The sequence below is a fragment of the Peromyscus maniculatus genome, chromosome 4, assembly GCF_049852395.1.
Source record: "Peromyscus maniculatus bairdii isolate BWxNUB_F1_BW_parent chromosome 4, HU_Pman_BW_mat_3.1, whole genome shotgun sequence".
Taxonomy (NCBI): Eukaryota; Metazoa; Chordata; class Mammalia; order Rodentia; family Cricetidae; genus Peromyscus; species Peromyscus maniculatus.
Window position 1 is genome coordinate 116,283,856 of NC_134855.1, and position 18,686 is coordinate 116,302,541.

General features: G+C 37.6%; 1 long non-coding RNA gene across 2 annotated transcripts in view; it reads left to right on the top strand.

Moving 5' to 3' along the window:
* The window catches only part of LOC121828864 (uncharacterized), a 92,546-nt gene that overhangs the window by 29,187 nt on the left and 44,673 nt on the right, over window positions 1-18,686 (top strand). For both annotated transcript variants that reach the window (XR_013050791.1, XR_013050790.1), the window contains exons 4-5: window positions 11,157-11,341; window positions 13,980-14,206. This is a non-coding gene — a long non-coding RNA (uncharacterized LOC121828864). The remainder of the gene's footprint in view (window positions 1-11,156; window positions 11,342-13,979; window positions 14,207-18,686) is intronic.

An 18,686-nucleotide genomic window follows, 5' to 3' on the forward strand; every position in this document is an offset into this window, starting at 1 on the left:
GTGCAAACCAAGCCGACTGAATCTGTAATGTGAAACAAATAGAAAAGGAAAAACATAACTGATGGACAGAAGCCAAAATAAATAAAAATAAAAGTTTGTAGGAAGAAAATGCAGATCGAAGAATGTGAATGTTTCAAGATTAACCATTTCAATAAAATATATAAGCCAAATTAAAAAAGAGCCCTGATTCTTATGTTATAGCATCTAGCTTATAATCAGTGATATGCTAAGACAAGCTTAATATCTGATAGTGTGTGTGTGTGTGTGTGTGTGTTACCATCATAGTCAATTTGAAGCTGTAAACATGCTGCTACATTTATAATTGAAAAGAAACACATGAGTAAGAAGTCCAACACATCCTGTTGTAGTACACAGTAAACACAATTCTTCTTTCCTTATCACTCTCTCCTATTTGATATTGGCTAATGTTTGAGGTTAATATTGCAGACTTTTCTTTTAGTGTCTTAGACTCTGTGAGCTATATCATTTGTCATAACTATTCAATTGTGCTGTTAGAGTTCTAATGTATCAGGTTGTAGTTTTCCATGGTCTTAAGTGATCAGATTCCCTGACAGCAGAGCTTGAGACAAGGGTACATGCATGTTGAAGCTGAAAGATGGGGTGAAGTCTCAAAAGGAATGAGGAGAGGATAAGTAAAGTTGTGCTGAGCCAGAATGTGGCTGCAGGTAAACAACGTCTAACTGTAGTTTGGTTTCCTTAAGGGAGTTTTGGAGTGTTAGACCACATTGCAGTTGTATCCTCGTGGCAGCCATGAGCTTAGACATTTTTGTTCCCATGTCAGGTAATCATTGTCTGAGATCCACAGTGGTCGTACAATCTCTGAACTATCTCTTCTCTGAACAAGGTGGCTCAGTAGAGGGCAACAGTTCAGAGAAGGTTCTATTTCTGGACCCTAAGCTGATAACCACCCAGATGATAAAGGGAATCTAGCATAGTCCCAGAAGTATACCAAACATAGCATAGGTTCTCCAAAAGTGCATGTAATACTCTGGGGGTTTCACCTCCCCTGCTGTTTTAGCAGCCTAGTGTGAGAGCAAGACTTGCACTTCTAAGTTCCCAGGGAATATTGCTAGTATTACTGATCCCAGGTCCTTACTCTGAGAACTACACATTAGAATAATAATTCCTGAGTTTAGAACAGTGTAGTATGAATGAAGAACGTACTTCCTAGGCTCCTGTACTGGGCTCTCGGTCCTGGACGGCAGTGCTGTTTGGGGAGGTGGTAGAATCTTTGGTGGTTGAGCCTTGCTGGAGGAGCTACATCGCTGGGAGTGGGCTTTGAAAATGCACAGCAGCAGCACCACACTTGCAGCTTGTTCTAATTTGTGTTTGCAGTCAGAGATTCGAACTCGGACTCTCTGCTTCCTACTCCCGCTGCCTGCTGCCACACCTCCACTGCCATCATGCGCGTTTGCTCTGGAACCACACAAACTCTTCCTCTATCAGTGGCCTTGGCTGTGGTATTGTACCACAGCAACAGACAAGGTAGTTAACACAAAGAGAAGAGCTTGGAGGATCCAGCGTGTTGTTCAGCTTTGTGCTGCGATCAGAAAGGTGGTAATGAAACACGTCCGCAACGGCTTTCATTCTTCCTTATATTCAATAACTCTACCTTGCTTATCCAAGATGCACTTGCGTTATGTTGGATGAACTTAGTAAAACAATTTAAACAGTACCCAATGTAAGAACTTAATTCTCTTTTGAACTGTTATTACCTTGCTTCTGACTACTGACATCTATATTCCATCAATCACCACCACAAAATTCTTAAAAAAGATCAGTTATAAAGAATTGTATCTTAACCAGGCCTGATTTTTGTCATTCAATTTGTGTGATGCAGGAGAGAAATCTAAACTACCATCTATGCCCAAGGCTTACCTTGGCACCTACACGAGGCATCTCACGTGTAACAAACGCTGGCAGTGGAAACATGAAGGGCAGCTCCTCTTGCCAGATATCTGTGCAGGTGGAAACACAACTGCTTATGCAAGATGGCAAACAGCCTTAGTGCTAGAGATGAGGGACACAAAAACTGCACTTTTGGTTGGGTCATTTAGACATGTTACCTTAAATTCACTTTCCTCTTTTGAGAGCACTGTTGGCAGGCTCCCAAATTATTAGCTCCTTTAATAAGAAAGAGGAAAATAACAGATAACAGTATTACTGGCATTCTCCAACTTACAAACATAATGTGTATTACTTTTGCAGTTTTATTGTTCCTTTTAATCCTATAGTAAGGCCAAGGGTGGATGTGCTTCACATAACATAAGCACAATATTTCACAAACTTTGGTATGCGCTCTATCTTGTCACTTCAGTTTGAAATGAGATCGAACAGTTTGTCCCTCACAACACAGAAACATCTACAAGTAGTTAACATTTTTAATGTCCTAGCGTGGACCTGGATGACTTCTGTAATGTCAAGGTCTTGCTCTTGTATTCTAAAGTTCCCTGAAGTACTTCAGAAGACTATGATAGTGAAGTTGATGTTTCTGGAACCCCATGTGCCCTTTCCTCTGCATATAGTTTCACTATGAAATGTCAGCCGGTCCATGGATGAAGAGCTGATGTGGTTGCAGAAAGTGCTACAAGACAGTGGGAACATCATGGGAGCTACAAGTTCCATCATATATGGAAGTCTGACATTTCAAGTAGTCACATTAAAAGAAATGGAGAAATAATTTTAACATTTTGCTTAACTCAGTGCATCTAAAATATTGCAATTCAACATAATCAGTATAAAAATAGAGGCATTTTGCATTGTTCACACTGAAATGAAAGTCTGGTGTGTTTAAAATCTTTACATTCAGACTAGCCACTCTTCAAGTACCCAGAATTTCCATGAGGATAGAAGTGACCGGACATCTCCAGTCTATGTTAACCCCTTAATTTATGAAAGAAACAGAAGCTCAAGGCCCAAAGTGACTGGTCTAAAAATCAAAATACTGATTAAAGAAGAAAAATAAGTAGTTACACCCAGCAATTCCCACACTACAAAATCACATCTCCCAAATTACCCAGGGGGCTATTTCATTAGAAATTACCTCCTAGAAGAAAAAAATCTAAAGTACAGACTCTGATGGTTTCAGGGTGATCATTAAGCAGTTTAGGAGTATAGACAGGTATGATGGTGCACACTTCTAATCCAGCACTGGGAGGCAAAGGTTTATGGGGTATCTACTTTGAGGTCAGTCTGAGATACACAGAAATATTCTGTCTCTCATAATAAACTAACAAATATGCAAAGGGAGGGGCATAGGGCTGAGATTCTCACCTACTTCTTCCATGCACTAACCCTAGCCTCAGCAGGTTACTAATGTTTCAGACCCTCCATGTATTAATTGTAAAGTGAGAAGTATAAGCACTAAATGTATTAATGTATACATGAGGGTACAACATATATATATATATATATATGGTAATACATATAAAATTCAGAAAGAAGCCTAGAACAAAGAAACCATCAGATAAGCCTGAGTTATAGGTTACTGAAATGTTCACAACATTAAGGGTATACATTATATGAATATACATTAAGTCTGAATCCATATGCTTCTGACAGTCCTGTACCACATGGGAAGGAAAGAGTCCAAAGTGTGCTGCTATCTACTTAATATTTTTCAGAGTATTGTTTAATTAAAATGTCTGGGAAAAAACTGAATTCCTGATTTAATTTCATTTAGCCAAAATTCTCAATCTAACCCTCCCATTTTCAATAATTGGGTTAATTAAGGTGTTACAATGCTGCAAAAGCAGAATTTTAACCCTGATCTCTAAAAGGAATGCAAATGTATTTTCACTTTTCTTTCCAATAGAACGAAGACATACATAATTAACAGAAATATAATTGGATACACAAAAATTGTGAGTGCCTAGATTCAACATAAACCCAAGCCATGTACTGACTACCAATTTAATGAAAAATATGACCCACAGTCAAAAGTTCCTTCAAAGTCTAGTTATATAACTTGGGTGAACCAATGTCAAAATAATTTTCTTTAATGCAAAAACATAAAAAATGTTCTGCAAAACATGTTCTATATCCAACATCATCTGATTATTAAAGAATATTACTTTTTCTTTCTTTCAAAGGGTTTTTAGTAGCTGATGTCATTTGAGGAATTTATCTGGTGAATTTATTGTGGAGAGATTGTAAAATGGGTCACAGCCTCATAGTTTACTTTATACACTTTATTATTTGAAACCATGCTGAAGAAATGTGTAATTTCATTTCAGCAGGTAACATTTGCCCTTAGAATTTGGAAAGGTTTTATGTGCTAAAAGTTGAATTATTTCTCAGGGAGTTTATGATTTTAGATTTATATGTAGTGTCTAAGTAAGGTAGAGGCCTTTTGCGTAGTAGTAATGTCACCCTCTGATCTCTAAGGATCGCCTTGGCTGGTGGCATGCTCAAGAGTGGGGATATTCAGAGTGATTTGTAGAGGCTCCAAAGTGTTTTTCAGAGTATATAACTGTCGAGATATGCCTTTGGGTTATAATGGGGCTGCTGGTGTGATTCCCATTCGTTACTGAAATTAGTTCCTGCCTTGGATGGCCCATGGTCTCCTACACAAAAATAATAGTAATAAAGTGAGACTTGTCCTTCTGCTTTACACCAGACATTTTCTTTCTTGATGGAATCTGAATATGTTTTATCATAATACCCTTTCCCCTCCCATTGGCCCACCTAGCAGCTCCTTTTACCTTCTTATTCCAGTCATTCTTTGGACCATATTGACACAGACCTTAGGAGTCAAAGTGACCTTTATTCTTCATGCCCAAAGGAATACTTTAGTGATAACTGTGATTGTAGTGTTTGCTGATTGTTAACATTTTAAAGTGCATCAATGACTTGCAGATTTGGAAAATCAATAGCTTATTTTCTTTCCAATTCATCTGATGCAAAATAGCTCAAGTCAGAAACAATTTCACTAATAGCAGTGGAGATGAGTACATTAAGTGCATTGTCAGGCTCATACCCACCATTTGTGCCAAGTGTGAGGACTCTGTTTTTTATCTAACATTGTAGAGTTATGACTGCTAGACATGGAAACAAAGGGGATGGATACCTTTCCTACTCTAGCACTCATTATAAGACTTTGGCAAATCTTACTGACTTTTTTCTCTTTTTGGTTTTTAGTTTTTGTTTTAAAGTTTAGTTTTAGATACCATGGAGATCTAACCCATGGTGTCTCACATGTACACGAGCTCTACAACTGTCTCAATCCCCAGAATCCTCTGAGCCCTTATACATGCTACAGAACTCAGAAATCCAGAGGAAGATCCTTTTGTCTTCACATTGACTCTTCCTTAGAAACACCAATCAATTTCACCTCCTGCCATATTGGAAAATCTCTCAGTCATCAAGCCCCAGGCTGACCACAGCAGGACAGGTAGCATATTCTAACCCACTTCATTCTCTTGCCTATGTTTGAATCTAGAATGGAGATTCACCAATCAAAGATTGAAGAGGGCTTAAATACTTTAATAATCTCATGCCTTCTGGCTTTTTCTGTGAGGGATCACAATCCTACTTGATGTGTTTTATATAAATTCCTTCATTTAATTCTCATAAGCACTCAAGTATACATTCTAACTAAGGGATATGTTTATGTAGTGTCTTAAAGGTAGATTTCCCCCAAATTAAAACTGATGAAACAAGAAAAAAAAATTCTTAGTGACAACTCTAGGAAATAAAGGACATTTGTGGTGAGAAAGAAAGAGTAAGAAAGCCTATAACTTGGATTCAGCATTTGTGATATGCAGTGTTAGTGGTGAATTCCTCAGGATCCTGCATAGTGAGGTTATTTGTACAATAGATGTGGGTAGACCTTTTATTTGTTTGTTTATTATTCTTGTTTTTGGGGTTTTAGTTTAGGATTTTTTTTTGTGGTTGTTGTTGTTGTTTTCAAGACAGGGTTTCTCTGTGTAATAGCTCTGGCTGTCCTAGAACTCACTCTGTAGACCAAGCTGACCTCAAACTCACAGAAATCCCTCTGCCTCTGCCTCCCTAGTGCTGAGATTTAAAGGCTTGCACCAGCACTGCAGGAATTTGTTTGTGTTTTTATTGTAATGTTTTGTGGGCATTGAGAGAGGATGAGTTCTATGTCGTGAGCAAGTGGGATTTTTGCATTGCATTGTCCTCTTCTATATTTTTTCAAGATCTGTTCAAATGGCACTTTAATCAAGGCAACATTCATTAAACTTTTCTTATTTTCATTTATTCAATTTAGGTCCATAACAAAGAATAAATTCTGGAGCTGGATTAGTTCTTAGTAAAACATTCTGTCATTGGGCAAATTCAACTGGTGCCTCTCTATAATTTGTATTTTCTTCCCTTTGCTGCCACCTAACATAGTATCTCACATGGCATTTAGAACCTTTAAACAGGACACCTGAAATATTAAATTCAAGTTCTACTTTATTTTTCATACAGCAGTTTATAAGATGAATCCAAGGAAGGACAAAAATCAACTTCATTTTCTTCCCATGGTGGGAAAGTAAAAGAGGCGAGGGCTGAAGGAAGTTTATTAAACACACAGGCTGAATAAGTTCTGACTATATCATAACTTTTTCCAACAGCATCTTAAATCCAAGTTATTACTCGAAGTTGTTTATCTGGTACTTTGTATTGCTTAACAGTTGCTGCTGGCAGATTTAGGATAGAGTATAAGTCTTGCTTTGTGCTCAGATCCTTGAATAACCTGAGGTTGGATAATGGTAAAAGCAGAGCTGGTCCTGAGATGCTTTCAAAAGGCACAGCCTCAGTAATATAAAATAAGGTCTGCATTTTAAAAGTAGGATCAGATTCTCAAACTTAGTCACTCATAGAAGGTAAGCATCGTTTTCTTTCTTGTCAAAAAATTCTCATGCCCAGATACACCTACCTTACATCCTTTGAAGAATGGAAGATCCATACCTTGTTATGTCAAGTCAATGAGCATGAATCAAACACCTGCTTTGTTTTCCTAATGTTGGGACAACTGTAGACCCAGGTATCAACTAAATTTGTCTAACTGTTTAGATCTCAAATATCCATTTATGTTTTTTTGACATCCTCCAAAGAGTATGAATGCCTTTTCCTAGAACACCAGAGGAATGCAGGGATGCTACCATCTTTAGTATACCCACTCAGCTCTCATATCTGTCAAACTTGACATTGGTTTCATGCTACTTTCTGAACACATGCTACTCCCCTCTTCCACCCACCGCCACCACATATGCTACTTTGATTCTTTACCTTAGTGTCATCTCAGTAAATAAATTTAAACATATTCAGTTTTTCAGTGCTTTGAGGTGTTTATTTTTATTCTTGCAGGAAGGTCGTTTAGAGAAGGCTGGCATAACCCAAGAAAGGGAAACTCAAGTCTCATAACATGTATTCTCTTCCCAGAGGAAAATACATACAGAGGGCAATGATGGTAGAATGTTTAATTGGGTAAACCAATAAAGGTTTAAAAGAACAGGCTTGAACTTTTCCTTATCATTTACTCCAAATTTTTATCATTGATTTACCTAGGGCCCAGTACACATACTTCTGATGTGTTACTTTCTCTAAATCTCCATATCACTTATATTGGCATTGCCAGCAACAAAGGCCATAGTGATACTTCTCAAACTCCAAATGCCTGGATCCTGCTCCTGACATCAGCCAGCCTTACATATTGGAATCCTTAGTCCCTATGTGTTTTTAAGTGACCAGAGTCTGCAATTTCTCATATTCTATTCTTGAGAAATTCCTGACTTTCATAGTCTTGGCTCTCTGTCTCCTTTCACCTCCTTCCACTGTGTTTTATTGTTTTTGTTGATGCTTTCTAAGACTTCTTCATCTGCTTTTTCCATCTCTTTTTCATATTATTACTTCAGACTTCTCTATTCATGACAGAGCTAAGTAAGCAAGAAAATCATACTAGAGAAAATCCTTTTATGGCACCAAATGCTGCATCACCAGGGATAGCACAGGAAGGTGCCTGACTGCTCATGCTAAAAGTGAGCGAAATAATATATTTATACAGCCAGAAGCAAATGAAGGTTTGTGTTTACACCAATCACAGCACCGATTCTAGTTCCTCCTATCACAGTGCCCAAACAGAATTCAGTAACAGCTCTTATATAAGGAACAACCACAACTTCTACATTGTATTCATTGTGTCTTGATGACTTACTGCCAGGTTTCTGAAATGGTCATGACTAGGACCAGATCTATTAGAACAAAAGCTATGCCTTGAAATTAAAGTGTTTTAAAAGTGAGCATGACGTGTCCAAACTACATTGACATGAGGATGGTGTGGTCTGTGGTCAGAAAAATTAGCTAATTGGCTGTCAGGTTTTCACTAAGGGATACCAATCATAGGGCAGGATGTACCTGCTGATTCATGGACCAGAATGCACACTTCTAGAGGCTCATTGAAAGAACACACACTATAAGGTTACTAGGATAAAGATTTAAAGAAAGATAGCACAAAACTCAATAACACTCAACATGTTTAATAGCATTTGGCAATGCTTAAACCCTGGCACATATCCCTGGAGAAGTTTGGGTCCCTCCAGCTTGTCTAACGAGGATTTTAAGCTACAGTCATATGATTACCTTCTAGTTACACTCCATTCTCAAACCAGTTTCCCTTGCCTCCCATAAGGTCCAGAAATTAAGGTTCCATCCCTCCAGCTTTCAGGATCATGGTCATGACTTTTAGCTTAGAGCAGATCTTTGACCTTTGCCACCTCTTGTTCAAGAACTTTCCAAGGCTCACTTTATGCTTCATGTTAATCTGAGAGTCAGCACATCATTTGAAAAATCCCAGTTTGGATGTAGTTCTTCCTTGAAATACTACACAGTTTTTCTACTCCACAAGGATCCCCTTCCTCACTATACTTTGTAGAAGAATCCCACTCCCCACTATACTTTGTAGAGGATTCCCTCCTCGCTACTCTACTTTGTAGATTATTTCCCCCTTTCCCACTATACTTTGTAGACTTAGAGTGATGTTTTGCACAATGAATTTTTACCTGTCAGCTTGACTTAGAGTTACATTTGAAAACATTCTAACACCAGGTTGTTGTTTTGATCTTTGTTTATTGTTTTCTTCGTTCCTCTTAGAAGTAGCAGTTGGACACATAGTGAGCATTAATAAGTGCCTACTAATTGACTGCAGAGCAAATCTTATTTTTAATCTATTAATCTTTTATGATTATTCATGCATTTGGAATTAATGTTAAAAGGTTAGGAAAGAATAATAGAATTGTAGGATTTTAATTAAAGTAGAGAAAGAAAGGATGCTCAGAGTAAGAGCTATTTTTCTCTCCAGATATGTATTCCAAGCACTGTTTTCGTTGATGCAGTTTAAGCAACAGGTAATTCTTCAAGCTGATTAATTCTAGATGGATCCAACCTTAATATCCTCTGAGGATGATTCGGTTCAATTTGCTGCATCATTACATTTAGGCAGCAGCACATGACACCGAACACTACAGATGCCTGTACTTTCTCCCCAACTTCCCTCCCAAGTTGAAAACCATTTAAAAATAATTCAAGATAAAGTTCAGTCAGTTAGCTAGTTACAGCATTCTCTTAGGGTAGCATTAGCATTAATTAATATTTGCGAATTGCTTTGAAAAATCACAAATGCTATGGAAGTGCTGACTATTAATTTAGTAAAAGCACAGGCCATGAAAGCTGAAATATAAAGGCAGTCGCACACTAATGAAATGTTTTAATATTTAAATGAGCTAGCCTGAAGAAAGTCCCCGACATCCTGTGCCTATAAATCAGGAGAAAAAGACTGTGAAGTGGAGGCATTTTAAATGGTTTAGAAGGGACTACTGAAGTACACAGGGTTAGGAATGATGTGCAAGTGTAAAGGGAAGTTGTGACCTTCACAGAAATCTGAATCATGTTGGGGGGGGGGGGTTACATGCTGATCAATAGGTAATTAGGAGTGATTCAAATGGTAAGACATATATGAAAAGCAGAAGAGAGAAACAAGAAGGAAAAAGAAGGCAAAGGTCTGTTGACTAAGATAAAACGTGCTGATGAAATGAGACTGTCATTCCTGAAAAGCAGGATATCACAGCGAATGGTTCCAATCAGGGCCGTGTTGACTCCACTTAGCATCCTTTCCAGTTAGCCCCTCTATATCCATGTGACCAAGAGGCAGAGCTTGTTCCATGCCTTTTTTATTCACTAGGTCTCCTGAGGTTTGTCTGCTATCCTATGCCCTCTTTACCCTATGCCTGAGTCTACCAAAACACTCCCAGTGGGATATTTTCTTCAGGATTTTCCTTACCCTCTGCAGTGAGGCCAGCAACATGAGGTCCTTGTCCCAATAGGACACTGATCTGATGGTTGGAAATAAAATCACCTTCCTAGTGATGCTCTCCAGAATAAATCATTTTTGTGAGTAAGGAAGTATTTGAACTATTGAGTTCATTCCAGGCATGAACTTTCTAGATAATTTTACTCTGGTCCTGCCAGAATGAAAGAGAACATTTTAATAACTACATAGCAATTTGTGTTGTTATTAAAGAATTCCTAAAAAACAAATGACTGTCTTCTCTCAATCCCTCCTTAATTTTGCCATGCTTACTCTGTGTGTGTGTGTGTGTGTGTGTGTGTGTGTGTGTGTGTGTGTGTGTGTGTGTATGTACATTTATATTGCAGGGTGATTGTCAAATAGAAATATATTAAAAGATTAAAATACATGAACTTTATTAAAATCATATTTTAACTAGACACACATTCATATACACATATATATGGGAAGACATATAATTATTTTCCCAGTTATATTCCTGTAATATATTTAGTTCTGGTTCCTGTCTTTTGTTTATACAAATCATGGAAAATGATGTAGAAATAACTTTATAATATGTAACATAGTTATTTAAGTAAACTTGCATAGAAGTCTAAGTTATACTCATAGATGCTATATGAATATAAATTATAAAAATTCAAATAAATACCTTTATCTAATGTTTTTATAATTCTGTTATCTTCCTAATGGATACTTAGTATTCTGCATATCACTATACCATACTTTCCTTTACATTTGATGTCCAAGTTACCATTTTGCTGCTTTGGTAAACACTATGATCAAAAGCAACTTTTAAGTGCTTTATACCATCTTCTACTTCCAGATAACAGTCTGACACTGAGGAAGGTTGATGCAGAAACTCAAGGAGGAACACAGGAAGGAAGCATCATGGGAAGCTACTTTATGGAAGACTTAACCCTGAGCCTCTGCTTAGCTAGCTTACTTTTAAAAAATATTTTCTATTGTTTTTGCAACATGTTATTCATTCGCCAAACTGTTAACATTTAAGTATGCGTTTATTTTATCTTTTTAAAATTTATTTACTTATCTTACATCTTGACTGCAGTTTTATTTTATATGCAATGACAAAGTGTGTAACAAAAAGCATTATTTTCAGAAAAAGATAGTGAAAGAAGTGTTCAGTACATGCAGATATTTGATGTGTGAAAAGTCAAATCAAGTAGACCCTCCCCCAAAATAGCTCCCTCCTTTCCCATACCTCACCCTAGGCACATACATCAAAAACAGTTTTAATTTCTATCCAAACACCAATATAACAATGTTCACATCAAATTAATATTGTTGTATAGAGTTATTTTTGTAACTGTGTCTTAAGATTAAGCATTTTGGATGAATTTTTAAATGGTGAATCGGAGTGAAAATTTACTTAACTAAAGTTGTCTTCCTGTATTCAGAAAGTGTCATGTATTCACAAAGGTACTTATGGCAAAAAGTCAGAAAGTTGATAGTTAATCCCAAATATGTTCATGTACGTTGTACAGACACAATGTGAAGTGAGACTAAAATGAAGTGAGATATATGAGTTCAGGGCTGACTATCCATAACAGTTGCTCCAGCTCCTAAATGTTTCTGGAAGGCCTAAGCCTTGATAGCCTCTAAGAAATTATACTTCCAGACCTCCAGTGTCTGTGCTGTGGCTTTCTCTTGTTTATTTGTCAATTATGACATTTTCATACTTGGATTGAAACCAGGATTTTGTATTTGTGAAGCAATAACTCTACCAGTAAACTATAATTCAAGCCCCTTTGTTGTCATTGGAGTATATTATATTCTATCATTTATTTACTTTTTTATCTTATAATTTAATTTAATTTTACATATCAGCCACGGATTCCCTTGTTCTGGCCCCCCTCCCTCCAGCCCACCCCCCATTCCTATCTCCTCCAGGGGAAAGACTCCCCTGAAGATTGAGTTCAACCTGGTAGATTCAGTCCAGGCAGGTCCAGTCCCCTCCTCCCAGGCTGAGCCAAGTGTTGCTGCATAAGCCCTAGGTTTCAAACAGCCAACTCATGCACCAAGTACAGGACCCGGTCCCACTGCCTGGGTGCCTCCCAAACAGATCAAGCCAATCAACTGTCCCACTTATCCAGAAGGCCTGATCCAGTTGGGGGCTCCTCAGCTATTGGTTCTTAGTTCATGTGTTTCCATTTGTTTGGCTATTTGTCCCTGTGCTTTATCCAACCTTGGTCTCAACAATTCTCGCTCATAGAAACCCTCCTCTTTCTTGCCAATTGGACTCCTGGAGCTCCACCTGGGGCCTGGCCATGGATCTCTGCATCCTGTTCCCTCAGTCATTGGATGGGGTTTCTAGCATGACAATTAGGGTGTTTGGCCATCCTATCACCAGAGTAGGTCAGTTCGGGCTGTCTCTCGACAATTGCCAGTAGTCTATTGTGGGGCTATATTTGTGGATTTCTGTGGGCCTCTCTAGCACTTTGCTTCTCCTATTCTCATGTGGTCTTCATTTATCATGGTCTTTTATTCCTTTTTCTCCCTCTCTGTTCTTGATCCAGCTGGGATCTCCCGCTCCCCTAAGCTCTCTTTCCCTCGACCCTTGCCCTTCATTACCCCCACTCACTCTATCTTTTAAATGCAAATTTTCATAATTTGTCAATTACCTGTATTGTTTCCTTATTTATGTATATAAGCATGGAATAAAACAATGAATAACATAAAAATATTTTCTATAAGTTCTTTGAGAAGTTCATGCATTGCATTTTGATCATATTCATTCCCGCTCTTTTATCTCCTCCCAAATACACCTCTCCCATTCCTACCCACAAAACTTTGTGTCATTGATTGTTTTTTTAAACCCATATAATTCCCTTAGTGCTGATTGCATACTCTTAGGTTTCTGGCCATTCACTAGAATGTTAGACTTACCAGAGGTCACATCCTGAAAGGGCACTAACGCTCTCTTTCACAGCAGCTCTCAATAATCAAAAGTTCCTCAGCTATAGGTGAATACCTATATCCCCTCTCCATGCTGGGATTTTGTCTTGTTTAAGCTTGCTCAGGTTGTATGCAAGCTGTCACAACTACCCTGAGTTTATATGTGCAACTGTACTGCTGTGTCCAGAAAACAGTTTCTGTGTAGTCACCCACTGCATCTGACTTTTACAATCTTTTCGTCCCCTCACTCCCTCATTACAATGATCCCTGAGCCTTGGGAGGGGAGTTACTGTATATATGTCCTATTTAGAGCTGAGCATTCTTCATCCACTTATTCTCTGCACCTTGATCAGTTGTGAGTCTCTGTGTTAGTCCCTACCTATTGCAAAGAGAAAGTGTCTATGATGAAGATAGAGAGATGTACTAATTACAGATGTTATGAGACACTGTTAGGAGTCAGTTTAATACTATTTCCCATAAGCAGACTAACACTAGTAGGGTCTCCCTCAGGGTCTATGACCCATCTCGCTATAGGGTCTTAGCCACAATAACTGTGCCATGTATGGGTTCTGTGTTCTGAAATGGAGTTTAAATATAATCGAAAAGTAGTTCGTTACTCCCATGACATTCTTGCTATTATTGCACCAGTGAGCATATTTTACCAGGAATGTTGTTATTGTAGCTTGAAGGGTTCACTGCTGGATAAGACTGATGATTACTTTCTACTCCACAGCATGAATAACAACTTCTAGCACTATGAAAGCTAGCCAGTAGTAATGAAGCCTCCAAGTCAATACCAGCATGATTTCCCCATATTGTATGATTCAAGTATGTGATGTCTTCAGGAACAGAATATTTCCATCAAGTCCTGGAAAGTAACTAAAAGCAATAATAATGAGGATGGGGTGTCTATGGAGCATCACTGGCCAACAACTCATTCCTGACTTTGGGCTTTTATTTGTAAGTCTGTATTATTTATTCTTAGGGGCACTGTTGCTCCATTACATGGTAACTACATTTAAAATCATTTTACATATGTATATGTTTATATTTTTTGAAGCTTCTTTAGTAATAGTTTTTCATATGCGTTCCAAAAGGTTATTAGTTGTAGCTGGAGAGTTTTTTCTTCGGGTTCCACCAAGCCCCGGCAGTCCCTTAGCCCACTTATAAAATAAACATACAGACGCTTATATTATTTAAACTGCTTGGCCATTAGCTCAGACCTATCATTGTCTAGCTCTTACTCTTATATTCAGCCCATTTCTATCAATCTATACTTTACCACGTGGCTTGTGGCTTACTGGTACCTTACATCTTCCTTGTTCTGGAGGCAGCTGCAGGCAGTGTCGCCCTCTCTGCCTTCCTGTTTCCTCAGTTCTCCTCTCTGTTAGTCCCGCTGTAGATGTAACCAACCGTCTTATTAAATAAGAAACACAGAAACAATGTAAAAGAGAAAGCCGAGAGGTCAGAGCTCAGAGCTAAAATCTCACCCTTCCTCCTGCTGTCCCAGCTTCGCGAAAAGAGACCTACCTCCTGTCGGTTCGTATTTTTAAAGTATGTTGTTCTGCCTTCTCATTGGTTGTAAACCCAAACACATGACTGCCTCGTCACTGTCTGAATGTACAGCCCCCTAGGTCTTAAAGGCATATGTCTCCAATGCTGGCTGTATCCCTGAACACACAGAGATCTTATGGGATTAAAGGCGTGTGCCGCCACCGCCACACTCTTGCTATGGCTCTAATAGCTCTGACCCTGAACACACAGATATCTATGGGATTAAAGGCGTGTGCCACCACTGCCACACTCTTGCTATGGCTCTAATAGCTCTGACTCCCAGACAACTTTATTTATTAACATACAATCAAAATAATAATTCAGTACAATTAGATTATCACCACATCCCGCCTATACTTCCTGTCTGGCTACTGGCCAATCAGTGTTTTATTTATACAGAGCGATATCCACAGCAATTAGTATTAGTCATCCCTTTTCCAGATTCCCTCTTTTACCCTGTCCTTTCATCTCCCCCCTTTTTAACCGATTATGTCTTTCCTCTCTTTTATCACTACATTCTTTCTTTTCTTTCCGGAAAATCACCCCTCATCATGGTCACTTACTAATTTCCTGACCTCTGTGAGTATTCCAAATCTAAAGATTCAAAGATAATAGCTCTCCACCACACAATTAAAAAAAAAGAAGAAAGAAAGAAATATAGTATCTGTTTTTTGTGAGTCTGAATTACCTCTCACATGATTTCTTTCAGCTCTATCCATTTATCTTCAAATTTCATAATTTAATTTTTCTTATTTGATACATTCCCATAAATGTATCACATCTTGCATTGATGTATATTCATCTGTTGATAGACATCAAGGCAGTTTCTACTTCCTGGCTATTGTGAATAGAAGAGCAATGAACATGAATATGCAAGTATCTCTGTAAAAGGATGTAGAGCCTATAATAGTTGCACCAGTATTTTTCCCATCTAGCAATGAACACTGAATAACTGTACCTCTTCCTCCAAATCTAGGCCAGCATCGCCTAGATTTGGAGAATGGGGTACAGTATTCATGTTCATTTTCATCTCCCTGAATGCTAAATATGTTGGACTTTTAAAGTCATATTTCTCCACCATTTATATTTCATCTTTGCAGAACTCTGTATAGTTCTTTGTGTCATTTTTAAATTGTGTTGTTTGTTTTCTTTGGGTTTACTTTTTTTGAGTTCCTTGTATATTTAGATATTAAACCTCTGCCAGATATATAGCTGATAAAGATTTTCTCACATTCCATAGGCTAACTCTTCATTTGAATGATAGTATTCTTTGCTGTGCAGAAACATTTTAGTTTCATGTTGTCCTATTTGTTGACTGGTTATTTTTAATGTCTGCAACTACTGGGGACCAGTTCAGAAAATCCTTTCTTGTGCTAATCAGTTCAAGCATATTCCATACTTTCTTATCTAAGAGATTCAGGATATCAGGTCTTATGCTGAGGTTGCTGATCTTTTTGAAGTTGAGTGCTGTACAAAGTGAAAAACAAGAATGTAGTTTAATTTTTCTAATTTTTCTACATGTAGCTATCCAATTTGACCAGCACCACTTGTTGAAGTGTATGTCTTTTCTCCATTGTATATTTTGGACTCATTATAAAAAAAAATCACGTAGCTTTAGGAATATGAACTTATATATGAGTCCTCAATTCTATTCCATGGATGAACATATCTGCTTTTATGCCTATACTATGCTGTCTTGTTTTTTTTTTTTTAAATTACTATAGCTTTGTAGTTTAACGAGAAAACTCGTATGATGATACTGCCGGAATTTCCAAAGAGTTTTCATTAAAATCAGGAAAAAGAAAAGCATATCCATAACCCTTTCTCATGTTTGAGTTAGTAATTGAAGTCTTAGAGCAGTAAGTCAAGCTAAGAAGATACAAATAAGAAAAGAAGTTAAAGTATCCTTTTTGCAGATGATAGGATTCTATACAGAAAAGACCATAAAGATTCAACCAGAAAACTCCTACACCTGGTAAACACAGTCAACAAATAAGAAACTACAAAATAAACACACAAATGTCAGGAGCCTTCCTATACACACATGACAAATATAAAGAAAAAGAAATCAGCAAAGCTGTACCATTCACAAAAGCCTACAAATATGAATATCCTTGGAATAAATGTTACCAGGGAAATAAAAGACTTATTCAGTGAAAACTTCAAGACATCAAAGAAGATGGAAAGATCTTCCATGCTCATAGATTGTTAGGATTGATGTGAAATGGCCATCATACAAAGAGCAATCTACAGATTCAGTGCTCCCTCCACCAAAATTCTAATGAAATTTGTGGTGGTTTGAATGTAATTGGCCCCCATAAGCTCACAGAGAGTGGCACTATTAGGACTTGTGGCTTTGTTGGCATAGATATGGCCTTTTTGGAGGAAGTGTGTCACTGTGGAGGTGGGCTTTGAGGTCTCATATATGCTCAAGCCAAGCCCAGTGTCTCAGACCACTTCCTGTTGTCTGTGGGTAAAAATGTAAGAACTCTCAGCTCCTCTTACAGCATCATATCTGTCTGCACGCTGCCTTGCTCACTGCTATGATGATAATGGACTGAACCTCTGAATGAACACCTGATTAAATGTTTTCTTTTATAAGAGTTGCTGTGGTCATGATGTCTCTTCACAGCAATAGAAACCCTAAGCTACAATTTTTCACAGAAACTGAAAAATAATCTTAAATTTCATAAAGAAACAGAAAAGGCTCAGAACAAACAGAATAGTTCTGAACAATTTATTATTTTTATCATTGTTATTATTATTATTATTATTATATTTTTCTATCATCAGCTTGATACAGTATAAATTCTTATCCTAATCATGAAATGTTTCACTGAGGCTTGCCCAGTGATTGAATAATACCAAAACTTATTATATGCCATAGTCATTCTAGGGTCCTCCCTGCTATGTAGCCTCCCTGGGTCTGTGGGTTGCAGTCTGATTGTTCTTTGCTTTACATCTAGTATCCACTTATTAGTGAGTACACACCATGTTTGTCCTTATGGATCTGGGTTACTTCACTCAGGATGAAATTTTCTAGTTCCATCCATTTGCCCACAAATTTCATGCTGTCATTGTTTTTCTCTGCTGAGTAGTACTCCATTGTGTATATGCACCACATTTTCTTAATCCATTCTTCAGTTGACAGGCATCTAGGTTATTTCCAGGTTCTGGTTATTACGAATAATGCTGCTATGAACAATCAAAAAATCAGTTTGCTTTCTTGCATAGCCCAAGACTTCTGACTAGGAATGGTTCTAGCCACAGTGAGCTAGGCCATCCTAAATAAATTTAAAAAAAAAAATCCCCCAAAAATATGCCCAAAGGCCAATATGATGAAGACAATCTTCAAATTGAGACTCCCTCGGATATCTGTGTGAAGCTTCCAGTTGATACTCTTATGTCCTTAGTGTTTCTATAAAAGTTATCTTTGTAAATTATGTTATAATATCAGTTGAGGGAGATTTTGTGAGAAATTTTGCTAAAACAAGCTAGACTTATTTTCCAAAAAAGATACTAAAATACTATGTTTTCTATATTCCTGTATCCTAGTGAGTATAATTTTTGTAAGTGTACAGGAAGACAGAATTTTCCTTGTTCCTCTTAGTTTCTACATCTGAGGCTTATAAATTAAATTGATAAGAGACAAATTTATAGCAGAAACAATTTAAGTGCAAAAAGGCTTCAGGGAGAAACAAAAGACAGAATACCAAGAAAGAGTCGACTTTGAGACCTGTATCTTATCTATCCTGTTTTAACAAAGGTGCCAAGTTGTAGAGAGGCGATTAGATGAAGAAAAGTGGTTTTCAGTTTCAAGGGAGTTATACACTGTGGCTAGGAGACTACGTGAGGGAAACTAATGGCAGTTAGGATGTTTAGTAAG